This window comes from Taudactylus pleione, unplaced genomic scaffold (genome assembly GCF_031769625.1).
Source record: "Taudactylus pleione unplaced genomic scaffold, aTauple2 ptg000914l, whole genome shotgun sequence".
NCBI lineage: Eukaryota > Metazoa > Chordata > Amphibia > Anura > Myobatrachidae > Taudactylus > Taudactylus pleione.
This window is the reverse complement of record NW_028285315.1, coordinates 884807-902770: the sequence shown is the minus strand read 5'-3', so window position 1 is coordinate 902770 and position 17964 is coordinate 884807. Positions and strand designations below refer to the sequence as shown.

At 29.9% G+C, this 17964-nt stretch overlaps 5 non-coding genes across 5 annotated transcripts; all 5 read left to right on the top strand.

The window, feature by feature from the left end:
• Positions 1–425: 425 nt before the first annotated feature.
• Positions 426–498, top strand: TRNAR-UCG (transfer RNA arginine (anticodon UCG)). Its single transcript has one exon. It is a non-coding gene; the product is annotated as a tRNA-Arg (tRNA).
• A 4804-nt stretch (positions 499–5302) lies between these two features.
• TRNAR-UCG (transfer RNA arginine (anticodon UCG)) lies at positions 5303–5375 on the top strand. The gene has a single exon. It is a non-coding gene; the product is annotated as a tRNA-Arg (tRNA).
• A 1877-nt stretch (positions 5376–7252) lies between these two features.
• Positions 7253–7325, top strand: TRNAR-UCG (transfer RNA arginine (anticodon UCG)). The gene has a single exon. It is a non-coding gene; the product is annotated as a tRNA-Arg (tRNA).
• Positions 7326–12400: 5075 nt separating this feature from the next.
• On the top strand, positions 12401–12473 carry TRNAR-UCU (transfer RNA arginine (anticodon UCU)). The gene has a single exon. It is a non-coding gene; the product is annotated as a tRNA-Arg (tRNA).
• A 1663-nt stretch (positions 12474–14136) lies between these two features.
• TRNAR-UCU (transfer RNA arginine (anticodon UCU)) lies at positions 14137–14209 on the top strand. The gene has a single exon. It is a non-coding gene; the product is annotated as a tRNA-Arg (tRNA).
• The last annotated feature ends 3755 nt before the right edge of the window (positions 14210–17964 follow it).

The following is a 17964-nucleotide window of genomic DNA, read 5'->3' as shown; positions in this document are numbered from 1 at the left end:
CTGTGTTGCAAAGCAATTCTTTGACCAAATTGATACCATAATGGTTATTTGCATATTTGCATATAAAAATAACATCTCACATGTTTAGAAGGAATCAATGAAATCAGAACACCCATAGTTCAATGAGAAATTGCTCTAATGCCTACATCCCTAATCTTTTCATAAAACTTTATAGCATGCATATAGAAAAGTTAAGTTATTTCTCAGCTAAGTTAAGGATTTAACAAAATCTAGGCTATGTGAAAGGTATACTTTGTAATGTTCACTCAAAATAAATCATTAAAATATGTTGTTGGATTTCATTTTGTAATTCATATGCAAGTTTTTCCAAAACATTCTTCTAGAAAAAACTTCTAAATTTTGAATGTTATACTTGAGGTTGCTATTACCACACCTTCCACAGGTTCGACATCTTCTACATAGTTGACTGCGTGGCCTAATGGATAAGGCGTCTGACTTCGGATCAGAGGATTGAGGCTTCGATTCCCTTCGTGGTCGAGGTCTTCTTTTTGATCACTATTTGAACTCTTCATGAAATAAATGGATGACAATGTTGTAAAGAATGTAATTACTATAGGAATATAAATACAACATAAACAATGATGTGTATGATGTACACATAGTTACAGTTTTTTTACGTTTTAGGTGGATAGTAAAAGTAATCCTTTTGGAAAAGGTAAATGTTTACCTGTTAACTTGTTCAATTTTGGTAATCTGTGTTGCAAAAAATTCTTTGACCAAATTGATACAATAAAGGATATTTGCATATCTGCATATAAAAATTACATCTCACATGTTTAAAAGGAATCAATGAAATCTGAACACCCATAGTCCAATGAGAAATTGCTATAAAGCCTACATCCCTAATATTTTCATAAAACTTAAAAATCCTTTTGGAAAATGTAAGTGTTTACCTGTTAACTTGTTTGATTTTGGTAATCTGTGTTGCAAAGCAATTCTTTGACCAAATTGATACTATAATGGTTATTTGCATATCTGCATATAAAAATTACATCTCACATGTTTAGAAGGAATCAATGAAATCAGAACACCCATAGTTCAATGAGAAATTGCTCTAATGCCTACATCCCTAATCTTTTTGTAAAACTTTATAGCATGCCTATAGAAAAGTTATGTTATTTCTCTGCTAAGTTAAGGATTTAACAAAATCTAGGCTATGTGAAAGGTATACTTTGTAATGTTCACTCAAAATATATCATTAAAATATATTGTTGGATTTCATTTTGTAGTTCATATGCAAGTTTTTCCAAAACTTACCTCTAGAAAAAACTTCTAAATTTTGAATGTTATACTTGAGGTTTTTATTACCACACCTTCCACAGGTTCAAGAACTTCTACATAGATGACCACGTGGTCTAATGCATAAGGCGTCTGACTTCAGATCAGAAGATTGAGGGTTCGAGTCCCTTCGTGGTCGAAGTTATCTTTTTGTCACTATTTGAAATAGTGACTTCAAACTGTGCATGAATTCAATGGATGACAAAGTTGTAAAGAATGTACATTTCTAAATGTAATTCCTATAGGAAAATAAATACAACATAAACAATGATGTGTATGACGTACACATAGTTACAGTTTTTTTTAGGTTTTTGGTGTATAGTAAAAGGTATCCTTTTGGAAAAGGTAAGTATTTACCTGTTAACTTGTTCAATTTTGGTAATCTGTGTTAAAAACAATTCTTTGACCAAATTGATACTATAATGGTTATTTGCATATTTGCATATAAAAATTACATCTCACATGTTTAGAAGGAATCAATGAAATCAGAACACCCATAGTTCAATGAGAAATTGCTCTAAAGCCTACATCCCTAAACTTTTCATAAAACTTTATAGCATGCCTATAGAAAAGTTAAGTCATTTCTCAGCTAAGTTAAGGATTTAACAAAATCTAGGCTATGTGAAAGTTATACTTTGTAATGTTCACTCAAAATAAATCATTAAAATATGTTGTTGGATTTCATTTTGTAATTCATATGCAAGTTTTTCCAAAACATACCTCTAGAAAAAACTTCTCACATGTTTAAAAGGAATCAATGAAATCAGAACACCCATAGTCCAATGAGAAATTGCTATAAAGCCTACATCCCTAATATTTTCATAACACTTCAAAATCCTTTTGGAAAATGTAAGTGTTTACCTATTAACTTGTTCGATTCTGGTAATCTGTTTTGCAAAGCAATTCTTTGACCAAATTGATACTATAATGGTTATTTGCATATTTGCATATAAAAATAACATCTCACATGTTTATAAGTAATCACTGAAATCAGAACAACCATAGTTCAATGAGAAATTGCTCTAAAGCCTACATCCCTATTCTTTTCATAAAACTTTATAGCATGGCTATAGAAAAGTTAAGTTATTTCTCAGCTAAGTTAAGGATTTAACAAAATCTAGGCTATGTGAAAGTTATACTTTGTAATGTTCACTCAAAATAAATCATTAAAATATGTTGTTGGATTTCATTTTGTAATTCATATGCAAGTTTTTCTAAAACATACCTCTAGAAAAAACTTCTCACATGTTTAAAAGGAATCAATGAAATCAGAACACCCATAGTCCAATGAGAAATTGCTATAAGGACTACATCCCTAATATTTTCATAAAACTTCAAAATCCTTTTGGAAAATGTAAGTGTTTACCTGTTAACTTGTTCGATTTTGGTAATCTGTGTTGCAAAGCAATTCTTTGACCAAATTGATACCATAATGGTTATTTGCATATTTGCATATAAAAATAACATCTCACATGTTTAGAAGGAATCAATGAAATCAGAACACCCATAGTTCAATGAGAAATTGCTCTAATGCCTACATCCCTAATCTTTTCATAAAACTTTATAGCATGCATATAGAAAAGTTAAGTTATTTCTCAGCTAAGTTAAGGATTTAACAAAATCTAGGCTATGTGAAAGGTATACTTTGTAATGTTCACTCAAAATAAATCATTAAAATATGTTGTTGGATTTCATTTTGTAATTCATATGCAAGTTTTTCCAAAACATTCTTCTAGAAAAAACTTCTAAATTTTGAATGTTATACTTGAGGTTGCTATTACCACACATTCCACAGGTTCGACATCTTCTACATAGTTGACTGCGTGGCCTAATGGATAAGGCGTCTGACTTCGGATAAGAGGATTGAGGCTTCGATTCCCTTCGTGGTCGAGGTCTTCTTTTTGATCACTATTTGAACTCTTCATGAAATAAATGGATGACAATGTTGTAAAGAATGTAATTACTATAGGAATATAAATACAACATAAACAATGATGTGTATGACGTACACATAGTTACAATTTTTTTAGGTTTTAGGTGGATAGTAAAAGTAATCCTTTTGGAAAAGGTAAATGTTTACCTGTTAACTTGTTCAATTTTGGTAATCTGTGTTGCAAAAAATTCTTTGACCAAATTGATACAATAAAGGATATTTGCATATCTGCATATAAAAATTACATCTCACATGTTTAAAAGGAATCAATGAAATCTGAACACCCATAGTCCAATGAGAAATTGCTATAAAGCCTACATCCCTAATATTTTCATAAAACTTAAAAATCCTTTTGGAAAATGTAAGTGTTTACCTGTTAGCTTGTTTGATTTTGGTAATCTGTGTTGCAAAGCAATTCTTTGACCAAATTGATACTATAATGGTTATTTGCATATCTGCATATAAAAATTACATCTCACATGTTTAGAAGGAATCAATGAAATCAGAACACCCATAGTTCAATGAGAAATTGCTCTAATGCCTACATCCCTAATCTTTTTGTAAAACTTTATAGCATGCCTATAGAAAAGTTATGTTATTTCTCTGCTAAGTTAAGGATTTAACAAAATCTAGGCTATGTGAAAGGTATACTTTGTAATGTTCACTCAAAATATATCATTAAAATATATTGTTGGATTTCATTTTGTAATTCATATGCAAGTTTTTCCAAAACTTACCTCTAGAAAAAACTTCTAAATTTTGAATGTTATACTTGAGGTTTCTATTACCACACCTTCCACAGGTTCGAGAACTTCTACATAGATGACCACGTGGTCTAATGCATAAGGCGTCTGACTTCAGATCAGAAGATTGAGGGTTCGAGTCCCTTCGTGGTCGAAGTTATCTTTTTGTCACTATTTGAAATAGTGACTTCAAACTCTGCATGAATTCAATGGATGACAAAGTTGTAAAGAATGTACATTTCTAAATGTAATTCCTATAGGAAAATAAATACAACATAAACAATGATGTGTATGACGTACACATAGTTACAGTTTTTTTTAGGTTTTTGGTGTATAGTAAAAGGTATCCTTTTGGAAAAGGTAAGTATTTACCTGTTAACTTGTTCAATTTTGGTAATCTGTGTTAAAAACAATTCTTTGACCAATTTGATACTATAATGGTTATTTGCATATTTGCATATAAAAATTACATCTCACATGTAAAGAAGGAATCAATGAAATCAGAACACCCATAGTTCAATGAGAAATTGCGCTAAAGCCTACATCCCTAAACTTTTCATAAAACTTTATAGCATGCCTATAGAAAAGTTAAGTCATTTCTCAGCTAAGTTAAGGATTTAACAAAATCTAGGCTATGTGAAAGTTATACTTTGTAATGTTCACTCAAAATAAATCATTAAAATATGTTGTTGGATTTCATTTTGTAATTCATATGCAAGTTTTTCCAAAACATACCTCTAGAAAAAACTTCTCACATGTTTAAAAGGAATCAATGAAATCAGAACACCCATAGTCCAATGAGAAATTGCTATAAAGCCTACATCCCTAATATTTTCATAACACTTCAAAATCCTTTTGGAAAATGTAAGTGTTTACCTATTAACTTGTTCGATTCTGGTAATCTGTTTTGCAAAGCAATTCTTTGACCAAATTGATACCATAATGGTTATTTGCATATTTGCATATAAAAATAACATCTCACATGTTTAGAAGGAATCAATGAAATCAGAACACCCATAGTTCAATGAGAAATTGCTCTAATGCCTACATCCCTAATCTTTTCATAAAACTTTATAGCATGCATATAGAAAAGTTAAGTTATTTCTCAGCTAAGTTAAGGATTTAACAAAATCTAGGCTATGTGAAAGGTATACTTTGTAATGTTCACTCAAAATAAATCATTAAAATATGTTGTTGGATTTCATTTTGTAATTCATATGCAAGTTTTTCCAAAACATTCTTCTAGAAAAAACTTCTAAATTTTGAATGTTATACTTGAGGTTGCTATTACCACACCTTCCACAGGTTCGACATCTTCTACATAGTTGACTGCGTGGCCTAATGGATAAGGCGTCTGACTTCGGATCAGAGGATTGAGGCTTCGATTCCCTTCGTGGTCGAGGTCTTCTTTTTGATCACTATTTGAACTCTTCATGAAATAAATGGATGACAATGTTGTAAAGAATGTAATTACTATAGGAATATAAATACAACATAAACAATGATGTGTATGATGTACACATAGTTACAGTTTTTTTACGTTTTAGGTGGATAGTAAAAGTAATCCTTTTGGAAAAGGTAAATGTTTACCTGTTAACTTGTTCAATTTTGGTAATCTGTGTTGCAAAAAATTCTTTGACCAAATTGATACAATAAAGGATATTTGCATATCTGCATATAAAAATTACATCTCACATGTTTAAAAGGAATCAATGAAATCTGAACACCCATAGTCCAATGAGAAATTGCTATAAAGCCTACATCCCTAATATTTTCATAAAACTTAAAAATCCTTTTGGAAAATGTAAGTGTTTACCTGTTAACTTGTTTGATTTTGGTAATCTGTGTTGCAAAGCAATTCTTTGACCAAATTGATACTATAATGGTTATTTGCATATCTGCATATAAAAATTACATCTCACATGTTTAGAAGGAATCAATGAAATCAGAACACCCATAGTTCAATGAGAAATTGCGCTAAAGCCTACATCCCTAAACTTTTCATAAAACTTTATAGCATGCCTATAGAAAAGTTAAGTCATTTCTCAGCTAAGTTAAGGATTTAACAAAATCTAGGCTATGTGAAAGTTATACTTTGTAATGTTCACTCAAAATAAATCATTAAAATATGTTGTTGGATTTCATTTTGTAATTCATATGCAAGTTTTTCCAAAACATACCTTTAGAAAAAACTTCTCACATGTTTAAAAGGAATCAATGAAATCAGAACACCCATAGTCCAATGAGAAATTGCTATAAAGCCTACATCCCTAATATTTTCATAAAACTTCAAAATCCTTTTGGAAAATGTAAGTGTTTACCTATTAACTTGATCGATTTTGGTAATCTGTTTTGCAAAGCAATTCTTTGACCAAATTGATACTATAATGGTTATTTGCATATTTGCATATAAAAATAACATCTCATATGTTTATAAGTAATCACTGAAATCAGAACACCCATAGTTCAATGAGAAATTGCTCTAAAGCCTACATCCCTATTCTTTTCATAAAACTTTATAGCATGGCTATAGAAAAGTTAAGTTATTTCTCAGCTAAATTAAGGATTTAACAAAATCTAGGCTATGTGAAAGTTATACTTTGTAATGTTCACTCAAAATAAATCATTAAAATATGTTGTTGGATTTCATTTTGTAATTCATATGCAAGTTTTTCTAAAACATACCTCTAGAAAAAACTTCTCACATGTTTAAAAGGAATCAATGAAATCAGAACACCCATAGTCCAATGAGAAATTGCTATAAGGACTACATCCCTAATATTTTCATAAAACTTCAAAATCCTTTTGGAAAATGTAAGTGTTTACCTGTTAACTTGTTCGATTTTGGTAATCTGTGTTGCAAAGCAATTCTTTGACCAAATTGATACCATAATGGTTATTTGCATATTTGCATATAAAAATAACATCTCACATGTTTAGAAGGAATCAATGAAATCAGAACACCCATAGTTCAATGAGAAATTGCTCTAATGCCTACATCCCTAATCTTTTCATAAAACTTTATAGCATGCATATAGAAAAGTTAAGTTATTTCTCAGCTAAGTTAAGGATTTAACAAAATCTAGGCTATGTGAAAGGTATACTTTGTAATGTTCACTCAAAATAAATCATTAAAATATGTTGTTGGATTTCATTTTGTAATACATATGCAAGTTTTTCCAAAACATTCTTCTAGAAAAAACTTCTAAATTTTGAATGTTATACTTGAGGTTGCTATGACCACACCTTCCACAGGTTCGACATCTTCTACATAGTTGACTGCGTGGCCTAATGGATAAGGCGTCTGACTTCGGATCAGAGGATTGAGGCTTCGATTCCCTTCGTGGTCGAGGTCTTCTTTTTGATCACTATTTGAACTCTTCATGAAATAAATGGATGACAATGTTGTAAAGAATGTAATTACTATAGGAATATAAATACAACATAAACAATGATGTGTATGATGTACACATAGTTACAGTTTTTTTAGGTTTTAGGTGGATAGTAAAAGTAATCCTTTTGGAAAAGGTAAATGTTTACCTGTTAACTTGTTCAATTTTGGTAATCTGTGTTGCAAAAAATTCTTTGACCAAATTGATACAATAAAGGATATTTGCATATCTGCATATAAAAATTACATCTCACATGTTTAAAAGGAATCAATGAAATCTGAACACCCATAGTCCAATGAGAAATTGCTATAAAGCCTACATCCCTAATATTTTCATAAAACTTAAAAATCCTTTTGGAAAATGTAAGTGTTTACCTGTTAACTTGTTTGATTTTGGTAATCTGTGTTGCAAAGCAATTCTTTGACCAAATTGATACTATAATGGTTATTTGCATATCTGCATATAAAAATTACATCTCACATGTTTAGAAGGAATCAATGAAATCAGAACACCCATAGTTCAATGAGAAATTGCTCTAATGCCTACATCCCTAATCTTTTTGTAAAACTTTATAGCATGCATATAGAAAAGTTATGTTATTTCTCTGCTAAGTTAAGGATTTAACAAAATCTAGGCTATGTGAAAGGTATACTTTGTAATGTTCACTCAAAATATATCATTAAAATATATTGTTGGATTTCATTTTGTAGTTCATATGCAAGTTTTTCCAAAACTTACCTCTAGAAAAAACTTCTAAATTTTGAATGTTATACTTGAGGTTTCTATTACCACACCTTCCACAGGTTCGAGAACTTCTACATAGATGACCACGTGGTCTAATGCATAAGGCGTCTGACTTCAGATCAGAAGATTGAGGGTTCGAGTCCCTTCGTGGTCGAAGTTATCTTTTTGTCACTATTTGAAATAGTGACTTCAAACTCTGCATGAATTCAATGAATGACAAAGTTGTAAAGAATGTACATTTCTAAATGTAATTCCTATAGGAAAATAAATACAACATAAACAATGATGTGTATGACGTACACATAGTTACAGTTTTTTTTAGGTTTTTGGTGTATAGTAAAAGGTATCCTTTTGGAAAAGGTAAGTATTTACCTGTTAACTTGTTCAATTTTGGTAATCTGTGTTAAAAACAATTCTTTGACCAAATTGATACTATAATGGTTATTTGCATATTTGCATATAAAAATTACATCTCACATGTTTAGAAGGAATCAATGAAATCAGAACACCCATAGTTCAATGAGAAATTGCTCTAAAGCCTACATCCCTAAACTTTTCATAAAACTTTATAGCATGCCTATAGAAAAGTTAAGTCATTTCTCAGCTAAGTTAAGGATTTAACAAAATCTAGGCTATGTGAAAGTTATACTTTGTAATGTTCACTCAAAATAAATCATTAAAATATGTTGTTGGATTTCATTTTGTAATTCATATGCAAGTTTTTCCAAAACATACCTCTAGAAAAAACTTCTCACATGTTTAAAAGGAATCAATGAAATCAGAACACCCATAGTCCAATGAGAAATTGCTATAAAGCCTACATCCCTAATATTTTCATAACACTTCAAAATCCTTTTGGAAAATGTAAGTGTTTACCTATTAACTTGTTCGATTCTGGTAATCTGTTTTGCAAAGCAATTCTTTGACCAAATTGATACTATAATGGTTATTTGCATATTTGCATATAAAAATAACATCTCACATGTTTATAAGTAATCACTGAAATCAGAACACCAATAGTTCAATGAGAAATTGCTCTAAAGCCTACATCCCTATTCTTTTCATAAAACTTTATAGCATGGCTTAAGAAAAGTTAAGTTATTTCTCAGCTAAATTAAGGATTTAACAAAATCTAGGCTATGTGAAAGGTATACTTTGTAATGTTGACTGAAAATAAATCATTAAAATATGTTGTTGGATTTCATTTTGTAATTCATATGCAAGTTTTTCTAAAACATACCTCTAGAAAAAACTTCTCACATGTTTAAAAGGAATCAATGAAATCAGAACACCCATAGTCCAATGAGAAATTGCTATAAGGACTACATCCCTAATATTTTCATAAAACTTCAAAATCCTTTTGGAAAATGTAAGTGTTTACCTGTTAACTTGTTCGATTTTGGTAATCTGTGTTGCAAAGCAATTCATTGACCAAATTGATACTATAATGGTTATTTGCATATTTGCATATAAAAATAACATCTCACATGTTTAGAAGGAATCAATGAAATCAGAATACCCATAGTTCAATGAGAAATTGCTCTAATGCCTACATCCCTAATCTTTTCATAAAACTTTATAGCATGCATATAGAAAAGTTAAGTTATTTCTCAGCTAAGTTAAGGATTTAACAAAATCTAGGCTATGTGAAAGGTATACTTTGTAATGTTCACTCAAAATAAATCATTAAAATATGTTGTTGGATTTCATTTTGTAATTCATATGCAAGTTTTTCCAAAACATACTTCTAGAAAAAACTTCTCACATGTTTAAAGGAATCAATGAAATCAGAACACCCATAGTCCAATGAGAAATTGCTATAAAGCCTACATCCCTAATATTTTCATAAAACTTAAAAATCCTTTTGGAAAATGTAAGTGTTTACCTGTTAACTTGTTGGATTTTGGTAATGTGTGTTGCAAAGCAATTCTTTGACCAAATTGATACTATATTGGTTATTTGCATATCTGCATATAAAAAATACATCTCACATGTTTAGAAGGAATCAATGAAATCCGAACACCCATAGTCCAATGAGAAATTGCTCTAATGCCTACATCCCTAATCTTTTCATAAAACTTTATAGCATGCATATAGATAAATTAAGTTATTTCTCAGCTAAGTTAAGGATTTAACAAAATCTAGGCTATGTGAAAGGTATACTTTGTAATGTTCACTCAAAACAAATCATTAAAATATGTTGTTGGATTTCATTTTGTAATTCATATGCAAGTTTTTCCAAAACATACCTCTAGAAAAAACTTCTACATTTTGAATGCTATACATGAGGTTACTATTACCACACCTTCCACAGGTTCGACAGCTCCTACTTAGTTGACTGCTTGGCCTAATGGATAAGGCATCTGACTTCAGATCAGAAGATTGGGGGTTCGAGTCCCTTCGTGGTCGAGGTCTTCTTTTTGATCACTATTTGAACTCTTCATGAAATAAAAGGATGACAATGTTGTAAAGAATGTAATACTATAGGAATATAAATACAACATAAACAATGATGTGTATGATGTACACATAGTTACAGTTTTTTTAGGTTTTAGGTGGATAGTAAAAGTTATTCTTTTGGAAAATGTAAGTGTTTACCTGTTAACTTGTTTGATTTTGGTAATCTGTGTTGCAAAGCAATTCTTTGACCAAACTGATACTATAATGGTTATTTGCATATCTGCATATAAAAATTACATCTCACATGTTTAGAAGGAATCAATGAAATCAGAACACCCATAGTTCAATGAGAAATTGCTCTAATGCCTACATCCCTAATCTTTTCATAAAACTTTATAGCATGCATATAGAAAAGTTAAGTTATTTCTCTGCTAAGTTAAGGATTTTACAAAATCTAGGCTATGTGAAAGGTATACTTTGTAATGTTCACTCAAAATATATCATTAAAATATATTGTTGGATTTCATTTTGTAATTCATATGAAAGTTTTTCCAAAACTTACCTCTAGAAAAAACTTCTAAATTTTGAATGTTATACTTGAGGTTTCTATTACCACACCTTCCACAGGTTCGAGAACTTTTTCATAGATGACCACATGGTCTAATGGATAAGGCGTCTGACCTCAGATCAGAAGATTGAGGGTTCGAGTCCCTTCGTGGTTGAAGTTATCTTTCTGTCACTATTTGAAATCTTCAAACTCTGCATGAATTCAATGGATGACAATGTTGTAAAGAATGTACATTTCTAAATGTAATTCCTATAGGAAAATAAATACAACATAAACAATGATGTGTATGACGTACACATAGTTACAGTTTTTTTAGGTTTTTGGTGGATAGTAAAAGGTATCCTTTTGGAAAAGGTAAGTATTTACCTGTTAACTTGTTCAATTTTGGTAATCTGTGTTAAAAACAATTCTTTGACCAAATTGATACTATAATGGTTATTTGCATATTTGCATATAAAAATTACATCTCACATGTTTAGAAGGAATCAATGAAATCAGAACACCCATAGTTCAATGAGAAATTGCTCTAAAGCCTACATCCCTAATCTTTTCATAAAACTTTATAGCATGCCTATAGAAAAGTTAAGTCATTTCTCAGCTAAGTTAAGGATTTAACAAAATCTAGGCTATGTGAAAGTTATACTTTGTAATGTTCACTCAAAATAAATCATTAAAATATGTTGTTGGATTTCATTTTGTAATTCATATGCAAGTTTTTCCAAAACATACCTCTAGAAAAAACTTCTCACATGTTTAAAAGGAATCAATGAAATCAGAACACCCATAGTCCAATGAGAAATTGCTATAAAGCCTACATCCCTAATATTTTCATAAAACTTCTAAATCCTTTTGGAAAATGTAAGTGTTTACCTATTAACTTGTTCGATTTTGGTAATCTGTTTTGCAAAGCAATTCTTTGACCAAATTGATACTATAATGGTTATTTGCATATTTGCATATAAAAATAACATCTCACATGTTTAGAAGTAATCAATGAAATCAAAACACCCATAGTTCAATGAGAAATTGCTCTAAAGCCTACATCCCTAATCTTTTCATAAAACTTTATAGCATGGCTATAAAAAAGTTATGTTATTTCTCAGCTAAATTAAGGATTTAACAAAATCTAGGCTATGTGAAAGGTATACTTTGTAATGTTCACTCAAAATAAATCATTAACATATGTTGTTGGATTTCATTTTGTAATTCATATGCAAGTTTTTCCAAAACATTCTTCTAGAAAAATCTTCTAAATTTTGAATGTTATACTTGAAGTTGCTATTACCACACCTTCCACAGGTTCGACACCTTCTACATAGTTGACAGCGTGGCCTAATGGATAAGGCGTCTGACTTCTAATCAGAAGATTGAGGGTTCGAGTCCCTTCGTGGTCTCGGTTTTCTTTTCAATCACTATTTAAACTATTCATGAAATAAATGGATGACAATGTTGTAAAGAATGTACATTTCTAAATGTAATTCCTATAGGAAAATAAATACAACATAAACAATGATGTGTATGATATACATATAGTTACAGTTTTTTTAGATTTTAGGTGCATAGTAAAAGTTATCCTTTTGGAAAAGATAAGTATTTACCTGTTAACTTGTTCAATTTTGGTAATCTGTGTTGCAAAAAATTCTTTGACCAAATTGATACAATAAAGGATATTTGCATATCTGCATATAAAAATTATATCTCACATGTTTAAAAGGAATCAATGAAATCAGAACACCCATAGTCCAATGAGAAATTGCTCTAAAGCCTACATCCCTAATTTTTTCGTAAAACTTTATAGCATGCATATAGAAAAAATAAGTTATCTCTCAGCTAAGTTAAGGATTTAACAAAATCTAGGCTATGTGAAAGTTATACTTTGTAATGTTCACTCAAAATAAATCATTAAAATATGTTGTTGGATTTCATTTTGTAATTCATATGCAAGTTTTTCCAAAACATACTTCTAGAAAAAACTTCTCACATGTTTAAAGGAATCAATGAAATCAGAACACCCATAGTCCAATGAGAATTTGCTATAAAGCCTACATCCCTAATATTTTCATAAAACTTAAAAATCCTTTTGGAAAATGTAAGAGTTTACCTGTTAACATGTTCGATTTTGGTAATCTGTGTTGCAAAGCAATTCATTGACCAAATTGATACTATAATGGTTATTTGCATATCTGCATATAAAAAATACATCTCACATGTTTAGAAGGAATCAATGAAATCAGAACACCCATAGTTCAATGAAAAATTGCTCTAATGCCTACATCCCTAATCTTTTCATAAAACTTTATAGCATGCATATAGAAAAGTTAAGTCATTTCTCAGCTAAGTTAAGGATTTAACAAAATCTAGGCTATGTGAAAGTTATACTTTGTAATGTTCACTCAAAATAAATCATTAAAATATGTTGTTGGATTTCATTTTGTAATTCATATGCAAGTTTTTCCAAAACATACCTCTAGAAAAAACTTCTCACATGTTTAAAAGGAATCAATGAAATCAGAACACCCATAGTCCAATGAGAAATTGCTATAAAGCCTACATCCCTAATATTTTCATAAAACTTCTACATCCTTTTGGAAAATGTAAGTGTTTACCTATTAACTTGTTCGATTTTGGTAATCTGTTTTGCAAAGCAATTCTTTGACCAAATTGATACTATAATGGTTATTTGCATATTTGCATATAAAAATAACATCTCACATGTTTAGAAGTAATCAATGAAATCAAAACACCCATAGTTCAATGAGAAATTGCTCTAAAGCCTACATCCCTAATCTTTTCATAAAACTTTATAGCATGGCTATAAAAAAGTTATGTTATTTCTCAGCTAAATTAAGGATTTAACAAAATCTAGGCTATGTGAAAGGTATACTTTGTAATGTTCACTCAAAATAAATCATTAACATATGTTGTTGGATTTCATTTTGTAATTCATATGCAAGTTTTTCCAAAACATTCTTCTAGAAAAATCTTCTAAATTTTGAATGTTATACTTGAAGTTGCTATTACCACACCTTCCACAGGTTCGACACCTTCTACATAGTTGACATCGTGGCCTAATGGATAAGGCGTCTGACTTCTAATCAGAAGATTGAGGGTTCGAGTCCCTTCGTGGTCGAGGTTTTCTTTTCAATCACTATTTAAACTATTCATGAAATAAATGGATGACAATGTTGTAAAGAATGTACATTTCTAAATGTAATTCCTATAGGAAAATAAATACAACATAAACAATGATGTGTATGATATACATATAGTTACAGTTTTTTTAGATTTTAGGTGCATAGTAAAAGTTATCCTTTTGGAAAAGATAAGTATTTACCTGTTAACTTGTTCAATTTTGGTAATCTGTGTTGCAAAAAATTCTTTGACCAAATTGATACAATAAAGGATATTTGCATATCTGCATATAAAAATTATATCTCACATGTTTAAAAGGAATCAATGAAATCAGAACACCCATAGTCCAATGAGAAATTGCTCTAAAGCCTACATCCCTAATTTTTTCGTAAAACTTTATAGCATGCATATAGAAAAAATAAGTTATCTCTCAGCTAAGTTAAGGATTTAACAAAATCTAGGCTATGTGAAAGTTATACTTTGTAATGTTCACTCAAAATAAATCATTAAAATATGTTGTTGGATTTCATTTTGTAATTCATATGCAAGTTTTTCCAAAACATACTTCTAGAAAAAACTTCTCACATGTTTAAAGGAATCAATGAAATCAGAACACCCATAGTCCAATGAGAATTTGCTATAAAGCCTACATCCCTAATATTTTCATAAAACTTAAAAATCCTTTTGGAAAATGTAAGAGTTTACCTGTTAACATGTTCGATTTTGGTAATCTGTGTTGCAAAGCAATTCATTGACCAAATTGATACTATAATGGTTATTTGCATATCTGCATATAAAAAATACATCTCACATGTTTAGAAGGAATCAATGAAATCAGAACACCCATAGTTCAATGAGAAATTGCTCTAATGCCTACATCCCTAATCTTTTCATAAAACTTTATAGCATGCATATATAAAAGTTAAGTTATTTCTCAGCTAAGTTAAGGATTTAACAAAATCTAGGCTATGTGAAAGTTATACTTTGTAATGTTCACTCAAAATAAATCATTAAAATATGTTGTTGGATTTCATTTTGTAATTCATATGCAAGTTTTTCTAAAACATACCTCTAGAAAAAACTTCTCACATGTTTAAAAGGAATCAATGAAATCAGAACACCCATAGTCCAATGAGAAATTGCTATAAGGACTACATCCCTAATATTTTCATAAAACTTCAAAATCCTTTTGGAAAATGTAAGTGTTTACCTGTTAACTTGTTCGATTTTGGTAATCTGTGTTGCAAAGCAATTCTTTGACCAAATTGATACCATAATGGTTATTTGCATATTTGCATATAAAAATAACATCTCACATGTTTAGAAGGAATCAATGAAATCAGAACACCCATAGTTCAATGAGAAATTGCTCTAATGCCTACATCCCTAATCTTTTCATAAAACTTTATAGCATGCATATAGAAAAGTTAAGTTATTTCTCAGCTAAGTTAAGGATTTAACAAAATCTAGGCTATGTGAAAGGTATACTTTGTAATGTTCACTCAAAATAAATCATTAAAATATGTTGTTGGATTTCATTTTGTAATTCATATGCAAGTTTTTCCAAAACATTCCTCTAGAAAAAACTTCTAAATTTTGAATGTTATACTTGAGGTTGCTATTACCACACCTTCCACAGGTTCGACATCTTCTACATAGTTGACTGCGTGGCCTAATGGATAAGGCGTCTGACTTCAGATCAGAAGATTGAGGGTTCGAGTCCCTTCGTGGTCGAAGTTATCTTTCTGTCACTATTTGAAATCTTCAAACTCTGCATGAATTCAATGGATGACAAAGTTGTAAAGAATGTACATTTCTAAATGTAATTCCTATAGGAAAATAAATACAACATAAACAATGATGTGTATGACGTACACATAGTTACAGTTTTTTTAGGTTTTTGGTGGATAGTAAAAGGTATCCTTTTGGAAAAGGTAAGTATTTACCTGTTAACTTGTTCAATTTTGGTAATCTGTGTTAAAAACAATTCTTTGACCAAATTGATACTATAATGGTTATTTGCATATTTGCATATAAAAATTACATCTCACATGTTTAGAAGGAATCAATGAAATCAGAACACCCATAGTTCAATGAGAAATTGCTCTAAAGCCTACATCCCTAATCTTTTCATAAAACTTTATAGCATGCCTATAGAAAAGTTAAGTCATTTCTCAGCTAAGTTAAGGATTTAACAAAATCTAGGCTATGTGAAAGTTATACTTTGTAATGTTCACTCAAAATAAATCATTAAAATATGTTGTTGGATTTCATTTTGTAATTCATATGCAAGTTTTTCCAAAACATACCTCTAGAAAAAACTTCTCACATGTTTAAAAGGAATCAATGAAATCAGAACACCCATAGTCCAATGAGAAATTGCTATAAAGCCTACATCCCTAATATTTTCATAAAACTTCAAAATCCTTTTGGAAAATGTAAGTGTTTACCTATTAACTTGTTCGATTTTGGTAATCTGTTTTGCAAAGCAATTCTTTGACCAAATTGATACTATAATGGTTATTTGCATATTTGCATATAAAAATAACATCTCACATGTTTATAAGTAATCACTGAAATCAGAACACCCATAGTTCAATGAGAAATTGCTCTAAAGCCTACATCCCTATTCTTTTCATAAAACTTTATAGCATGGCTATAAAAAAGTTATGTTATTTCTCAGCTAAATTAAGGATTTAACAAAATCTAGGCTATGTGAAAGGTATACTTTGTAATGTTCACTCAAAATAAATCATTAAAATATGTTGTTGGATTTCATTTTGTAATTCATATGCAAGTTTTTCTAAAACATACCTCTAGAAAAAACTTCTCACATGTTTAAAAGGAATCAATGAAATCAGAACACCCGTAGTCCAATGAGAAATTGCTATAAGGACTACATCCCTAATATTTTCATAAAACTTCAAAATCCTTTTGGAAAATGTAAGTGTTTACCTGTTAACTTGTTCGATTTTGGTAATCTGTGTTGCAAAGCAATTCATTGACCAAATTGATACTATAATGGTTATTTGCATATTTGCATATAAAAATAACATCTCACATGTTTAGAAGGAATCAATGAAATCAGAACACCCATAGTTCAATGAGAAATTGCTCTAATGCCTACATCCCTAATCTTTTCATAAAACTTTATAGCATGCATATAGAAATGTTAAGTTATTTCTCAGCTAAGTTAAGGATTTAACAAAATCTAGGCTATGTGAAAGGTATACTTTGTAATGTTCACTCAAAATAAATCATTAAAATATGTTGTTGGATTTCATTTTGTAATTCATATGCAAGTTTTTCCAAAACATTCCTCTAGAAAAAACTTCTAAATTTTGAATGTTATACTTGAGGTTGCTATTACCACACCTTCCACAGGTTCGACATCTTCTACATAGTTGACTGCGTGGCCTAATGGATAAGGCGTCTGACTTCGGATCAGAAGATTTAGGCTTCGAGTCCCTTCATGGTCGAGGTTTTCATTTCGATCACTATTTAAACTATTCATGAAATAAATGGATGACAATGTTGTAAAGAATGTACATTTCTAAATGTAATTCCTATAGGAAAATAAATACAACATAAACAATGATGTGTATGATGTACATATAGTTACAGTTTTTTTAGATTTTAGGTGGATAGTAAAAGTTATCCTTTTGGAAAAGATAAGTATTTACCTGTTAACTTGTTAAATTTTGGTAATCTGTGTTGCAAAAAATTCTTTGACCAAATTGATACAATAAAGGA